The sequence below is a fragment of the Rhododendron vialii genome, chromosome 4a, assembly GCF_030253575.1.
Source record: "Rhododendron vialii isolate Sample 1 chromosome 4a, ASM3025357v1".
NCBI lineage: Eukaryota > Viridiplantae > Streptophyta > Magnoliopsida > Ericales > Ericaceae > Rhododendron > Rhododendron vialii.
The window spans coordinates 37,282,128-37,290,185 of record NC_080560.1 but is presented as its reverse complement, the minus strand read 5'-3'; the positions used below and the strand labels follow the sequence as shown (position 1 = coordinate 37,290,185).

Below are 8,058 nucleotides of genomic sequence, written 5' to 3'. Positions count from 1 at the left end.
AGCAAAAGTGTGTTAAGAAGTGATGCTGATAACTGTGCAAGATGGAGCTTACGTACCATGCTTAAGTTCGTTCATTTTTTATGATGTGGAAATTTCTATCTGCTTTGAATCCAGAAACTGATCGACTTGCGAATTCAGTGGCTTGATGTAACCTAAAGACATCAAAGATGTGAACGTGGACGAAGTTTCGATTGGTAATAAAATGGAAACTGACGACATAGGCTTCTTGGTAGACTCGGATAACTCACTGCATATATGTCCAGGATCAAGATGTTGGAAAAATGAAATAGAACCCGCGAAATTTCAGAGCGCAATTTCATTAACATAACTGAAATTACAGACTACGTAAACGATAAACAAAATAATATGCAAACCGAGTCCTGTGATACTGTTTCAGCCCTTTTTCTCTAGGAGGAGTAAAGGACTTCCACTGTAGTTGGCGTGCAAATGAGAATGTCGCCTAGTGTCCAGATAAACAATGTGGTTACATAACCTGTAGTTCTTATGATAAACGAATGAGGCGAAAAGGACTTCCGCATAGCTACATTTACGCCAAAGGATTCAGGTTACATAACCTGTAGTTATTTTTAGCTTATTTGCTGTGTCCAGATAAACAATGTGGTCTGCATTCTAACTCCAAAGGCATGAGCACATTCTGCTGTTGGCATCCAGAAACAATCAATTAGTAGTTCAATTTTCTCACACAACTAAGATGATACGTACGACCTACGGCTATATTTCCATCGTATTCAAAAATTTGACATGCATTAGCGAACATAACGCATGGCTTGACCTCGCACCAGCAGTTTCAACTTGCATGAGCTAGACAGGGCAACCAAAAAACAACTGGCAGTTGAAATTATGGAAATGTGAAAGTGAGCTCATACCAAATGCACAAGACAGTCAATTACGACAGACATCCGGACAAAATTTGTACTCAATTGGAGTTAAAAAATGTTCCCTAAAACTACAAGTTATGCACCTAGGGTGCTAAAGTCACTTGGTCGGTATAGGTCAATTTTTGTAGAAAGTCTGGTTATCCGGCCATCTTACCAAATGCTTGTTAGTGCATCCTTTATTGTAAAATTTGTTTTATTCACCATGTTTCCTTTTGATATGAATGTGTTATTTGTCCCATCCGTGTGCAATACATTCATTTTCTTATTACTTATAGATATACATTGTGATTTGTAATAGTTATTATCAATGAAGTTCGTATTCTTTGTCAATAAAATATGCACCAACTAAACCTTAGAAGCAAAAGACAGTCTTTTCTTTTTTGATTCGTGAATGGACGACCAGAGGTGTCCAAGCCAACTTACACACACGGCCAACTTACGCACACATTGACTATTCCCCCGCCGGTCTAGTCAAAGGCAAGCTATCCACGCCAGGATTAGGAGATTCACAAGAGATTTCTCTCTTGCGGCTTGGCCTCAAGAAGCAAATGACTTTCACAGTAGCAAATCCAAATGAAGAATACAAAATTGAAGGAATGTCCAGAATCAGAAAAGACGGAGGCCCATTCCTCCGTATCAAAGAACATCGTTTATGATCAACCGGAACTCTTTATACATATTTGTGAAGGCATAACTTACAAAACAATTTACAATCAGAACACCAACAGACAACAAACGACTTGTAACAAGCCCTCGCAGGTGAACGGAATAAATAAGCATAACTTAAACATGTCACAAGGGAACAAGAGAAAAGAGGCTTTTCCCTCATTTAAATAAGATAAGAAAAAACTCACCAGAGGCTCAAGACATCATAGAAACGTCTATGTTCCCCTGTCCGTTAATCCTGACTGAAATCGGCTGTTCTCTGACCCGTCTGGGTTCATCCTTCAATTGGAAGGCAGCATTACCAGTCTCCGGTCCTTCGTGTCATTCGTCGTAGTCGCAGAACTGTCTTTGTAATTACCTAGACTGTTACGAGTTCCTCTACCATGAGCTACGACACCATTATTTCCCTGAGGCAAACCGACAGCATCACTGCAGCTCTTTCTTCTACCCAACTTTGGTGATTTAGCACGAGTTGGTGGTGGCTGCCATCCGAATAGAGCAATGGATATTCAAATTCCAAAGCCAAAGCATGGTATTAGATATCAATAATGTAACTAAACTAACTTGGAAAATCTTTCCACTATCTTCTTTTGGCTGCTAATAAGAATTCTGTTAAAATGAGTGCCCTATGGGCCATAGTTAAGCTTTGAAATAGTTGTTCATCTCATTTCAAGATTTGGTTACCAAGACATTGTTCGTAATGGTACTTGCCATTCTCTGCAATTAGGGTAAATGTGTACTCAAAGAAAATCATAGAAAGCTATAAAGTTACAAAATAGAAAGGAAAAAAAAAAACTAGCGCCGAAAACAATGGATTACCTTTTTAAGTTCAACCTTGGGTGGGGGTCCATCATGGTAGAAACTTGGCATTGGACTTGCCTTGAACATCAAATTTTTCCTGAGTTGCTTGAGAGCTGCCTCTCGCTCTTCCTAAAATTTCAAAGATTCAGGGCAGGGCAAAGGAAAAGAGGACACGTAAACATAAAGAGAGACTGGGTGGTAAAGTGCACAAGAGTAGGACAAAAAATGAAAATTTATATCTCAGGGGATTTAGTATCCAGGAAAAAGGGCGGTAATTCTACTGAAAATAGCCAATGAAACTGATGTATAGAAAGGAGTATAGAAATGTACCCTAGTCCTTGCCTCCCATTGAGTTTTCTCAGCCTCTAGTGCTTGTTGCTTCTCCTCCAACTTTGAATAAAACTAAAAGGAGGCAGTAATATCAAGAAATGAGAGCACAACTAATAGTTCTGAGTTTTATTTTGACCTCACTACTATTGTATTATGGAATTAGCAAATTGCATATGCCAAGATTGATAAAGCACAACCTCCTTTCGTTTTTCTGCACGTTCCATGGATCTGAAAATTGGCGCAGATGCATTAGTTGCCCTGGCCTTTGTCGTCGGGGCTGATGCTGCAGTACTTTGAGCGTTAAGGTTAAAGTCAAATAGACAGATGGAGAATAGAAGAAAAAGAACATTAAAGGCAAATTAAGAGAAATCAAGCTAGATGCTTCCAATAACAGGATACGAGGAATCAACAGAATAAGAATCTTCTTCATCAAGATGTTTTTTATTATCTGGCTGCAGTGGCTTCCTTGAAACCAAATTTGAGGCCATCTGCAAGGTAAATAGGAGTGATCAGCAATAAATGGGAACGTACATATTGCAATACATTACTGGCATGGGTGATAAGTTCAAGAATCATGAATACTACCTATTTTGACAATTTATTCTCTATAAACACATATTCATAAAAAAAAAATCCTGAGAATGGGTGAGGAGACGAGACCAAAAAAATAATGGGATGCAGGGCTAGGGGGCAGAGTCGTGAGGAGAACTTCCCAATCTTTATTCTTTTTACACCGGTTCGCATGTACATGAAAGTAAAAAAAGTTAAGAGCTATCAACTTATGCCAATTTCACAGCATACTGTGAATACAACAGGAAAATGGTAAATGGGTGAATACAACAGGAAAATGGTAAATGGACAAAACAAGCAACCTAGCCAAGTGAAAGGGCAAGCGTCCCTTGGTTGACTTTGAAAGAAGCTCTGAGAGAGAGAGAGAGAGAGAGAGAGAGAGAGAGAGAGAGAGAGAGAGAGAGAGAGAGAGAGAGAGATTGTTTGCAAGAAAATTTGAGATCCAAAAAATATGCAAAAAATAACAGAAGGAAAATCATAAGAACCTTGTTTTTAGTGCAGTTACCTGCTTCTGATTCTTACTTATCAGGTGTTGGTGTTGCAAACTGTTCACATTAGATGTTTTGCTCACAGACGTTTCAGCATCTGGCTCAGTTCCAATGGGACGAGTCCCATAGGAAGCACGTTTTTCAGTAGCCAGGGCAAATGGCTGCGGAACAGTGCAATTCATTCGAGCATTTCCACAACCGGTTCTGGATTTAGGTTTCACAGAGGATTTAGACTTCTTTTTATCGTCCTTTCTTGTCTGATCTTCCAATTTCATCTTCTCATCAGGTGAGCTTTCCTCGCAATTAGACATCAGTACAACTTCCTCACCTTTTTCTGCTTGACATAGTTCAGAAATCTCAATAGACTTCTCAGCAGTGCATTCCTTTACTTCACACTCTTTAACTTCTGCATTCTCTTCCAACACCTGTACATGTTGTACAGGATCCCCATTAATGTGGTCATATGACTGTGTGGCATTGAGATCAGATTGAGCAGTCTCGTGTTCTGAATCATGCGCAACCGCAATGGAATAAGTTGTGACATGGTCTGACTCTTTGTCCATGCAAATATCAGTGACTTCCATTCCCATCGACTGCAAAGTAGAAACACAAGTATCACAATCACATCGTTTCAGCATTACAAATGCACTTCATAACAGATCAGTTTTGCAACAAACATCATTCTCACTTTCCCAATTTAACTTTCTGATGAGTTCATTTAATTGGATTCAGGAAAACAACTTGCTGATCAAGTAAGCAAAAGACTTTTCAAATAGAGACCTAATAGAATAATGACTGGCTGAGAAAACAAAAACCGGGGAAAAGTTAAAACCCATAGGGAAATAACGTATAGATCGATAAACACCTCAGCTCAAATAGGTAGATAACAGGTCCTAGTATGGCTAGTCTTTCAGGTTGTAACAGTAGAACAAAATTCAACCGATCCCTTTATTGTCAAATATAGGTTGATTTTTAGACAGCCATTCATTGTCACAAGATGAGTGATCAGATAGCAATATAAAATCCCAGTCAGTCAAACGTGGTGTGATCCAAATTCAAGAAAAACACCAATGCTGCCATTAGTTGTAAGAGGCACATGCAGTTCAAGTTAGACTGGATTTTTTTTTTTGTATAGACTGGATCGTTATCCTTTATTGTTGGTCATTCACATGCACTTACATGGGGTCATATATTTGATTTGGTTGAATTGGTTCTACTCAGACTCCAAATTTTCCACAGCGATCCAAGCATTTACAATGGTAGAATGAGAGATAAATGTGGAAGCATATATGACAAACATACAGACATAACCCGGAGTTCACTCCACAGTGCTGGATTACAATACTCCGGTTACAACAAACTGTAAAGACTGAATGAGAAAGCTTAAGGAAGATAACAATAGTGCTAAAATCATAAGGCAAATCATAGTACAGCAATGAAAGAGCGAACAAACCCATTTTGTTTTCCAATTCCAGGAGACTGTTACTATGGAACCAAAAAGGTGGTAATGCTCTTTCCTTTTTCTCTCTTCTCTATTTTTCAATACAAAAGTGGGTACAAGTAAACCCCGATAAAATTTATAGAGGGCCACGTGATATACTAACACGCTATTCTTATTAGTTTACAATCACAAGTTCACACATGGGTACACAGTTTCTGGAGGTGCATTAGAAATTTGAACACAATGAACCACGAACTGTACTAAGAACAGAAAATGCCTAAAATGACAAAAAAAAATATTTGCCAATGATTAAAAAACCAAAAAGCAAAGAGCATTTTTTGTGTTAATTTGCACATGTTTCCTGTTTCTAACATTCAATTTTTAAATCAACAAATCAGATAATAATGCAAAGATGACCTCAAATGCAAGACAAACCCATTAATTTCAGCCTCACATGAATTCACACTTGCGAAATAGGAAAATAAACGTACAAGAAAACCTCATGCAAGAAGAACCACATATACAAGCTTAGGTAATTTAAAAATTAGAACACAAAACCAATAATTTTTCATCCCTTGTTTTCTCTCTTTTTTATAAGCACACGAAAGACCCACCCAACCTAACTCAACCACATAGTGCTATTAAAGACCTAAAAAAGTTAACATTCATATTCAAATCCGATAGTAAGATACTACTTTTTCTATATAGGTAGACAAATGGATATACAGATAGGTTACTCCAACCATATCCGCCAGGGAGTAACGCCCTCAGCACCATAAAGCCATCTTCAGAAACCCACCATATATCAGGGCTGAAGCTAAGGTTCCACAGCGTGCTATGAGCCTACGAGCAGTAAAGAATATGTTTAGCCCCACCAAGCAACTAGGGATACTTGAATCCAAGCATTGAGCGAGGAACTCCAAATACTTACCCACTGAACTAACCACTTGCTGGTCCAATATTGAGATACTACACCACAAGTAACAAGAATATGTTTATTTTTACTTATCAAAAAAAAAAAAAAAGGAAGGAGACATATTGTATTACCCTTCCGCAACTATATCGCCATATTCCTAATTAAGGACACAAAAATTATACCAAAGACACTGCAAAATCTTATGATTGATCTTCAAACAAAAAAATTACATTTTCTTTTTCTTTTCTTTTACTTCACTTTCTCTCATTTTCACTTTCTATTGTATTTTTCTTGATTACAACTTCTCATTTAGGATAACCATTCGCGATAAATACACCAACAAAACCATGTAACTTTGTTCATTGTACAGGTTGTGCACCAATACCCTATAATTTTCCTTCATAACTTCAATTCCCTGGCGAAGAAAGTTTTCTAATTCCATTTCGAACATAAGAATTTCATGATTTCATTTCCTTTTTGTTTTGTGATGACGAAGAAACCACCCAAGGAGGGCCACTAATTGGACTCACCCGTTGAGCGTAAACCTCTGGACGACCCGAAGCAAACAACCGCTCTGACCCACCGAGTAATTTGCGGTACCAACCCTGGAGAGTAATCGAACCTTGGCCAAGGGCTCCCTCCCACGTTTTGAAATCAACCCAGCTAATAAAGCCCAAATGTGTTCATTACCAAGACATGACTCAGAACCAAACTCACTAAATCAAATTCACCAAAACAAAAAACGAAAAAAAAAAAAACTCACCGAAAAACAAAACAACACGGTCAGATCAGTAGTCACGACAATAAAAGAGAAAACGCACAGATCTCTTCACGAATTGAAAGTAAACAGATAGCACATTACAATGCAGGCACGAAAAGGCAAATAAAGTCGAAATTCGATGAAAATGCGCGAGAGATTTGCTTACATTTGACTCTGATCCGCGTAGGAGAGAGAGAGAGAGAGAGAGTTTTCTCTGTTTTGGTTTTGCCTTATCGAAAGAAATGCGCGAATCAATACGCATCTGTCTGTACTGATCATTATATATACACAGTGTCGTGTCTGGTTAGACGGCGTTAGTTGACGGTTTTACGTTAATTTTGAATTTCCGTGGCGTATTGAGTAATGTCACTTCGCCCCTGCAATTTAGTCTCAATTACAGTTTGTCTACGAGATTTCAAGAGTTGCACATTGGCGCATTTGCACTTCTAATCTTTCGAAAGGACGTCCAAATGTGATCGAGGGTGATAGATTTGTTTGACCAAATTACTTTTCCATACTTATTTTCATTTTTTTTTTTGAGCCTTCACTAGTTTTGTGTCAAATTGTTCGTGCTTTTGATTCATTGACCAAAGGAATCTGAAAGCAAACTTTTGACTTAAATTTGAGCGAAAGTGCACCAAATTTGCTACTGTTCTTAATTTTTCTAGTTTATTTCAAATTTTGTTATTATATTACTTTTCTTATTTTTCTCGTCGTCTGGACGCTTTTGAACTATTTTTATAGATTATTCATTTGGAATGGTAGATTCTAAATTAACACGACTTTTGATTTGTCTAAGAGCACGACCACCAATGTGATATAGAGGTATGTGCATGAGATTGAGTGTGTTTGAATTTGATTTATGTTATCTTTGAAAATGGAAAGTGTGCTTCATCTTGTTGTTTTTTTGGCATTGTCCTTAATGGCTATTCATGATAGCCGAGTGATAGAATAGAATTGAGTAATTACTACCAACTCTTTCTAGGACACGATGGGAGTTTGAATTTTAGAGATATCTCCATGTGAAATTGCCAACGCAGCTGAACGTTAGTTTCGGTCTTTTCCACACATTACAAGGTCGAGATCGTTTACGCTATTAGTCATATGAACTAAATGCTTTGTGAATGAGACTTTATTTTTTTCTCGAGCCTTGGTGGGGCTGCAGAAATCTAAAGAGACGACTTATC

At 37.9% G+C, this 8,058-nt stretch overlaps 1 pseudogene; it reads right to left on the bottom strand.

Annotated features, from left to right (window-relative positions):
- Window positions 1-1,505: 1,505 nt before the first annotated feature.
- On the bottom strand, window positions 1,506-6,789 carry LOC131324173 (protein WVD2-like 3; annotated as a pseudogene).
- Between the last annotated feature and the right edge of the window lie 1,269 nt (window positions 6,790-8,058).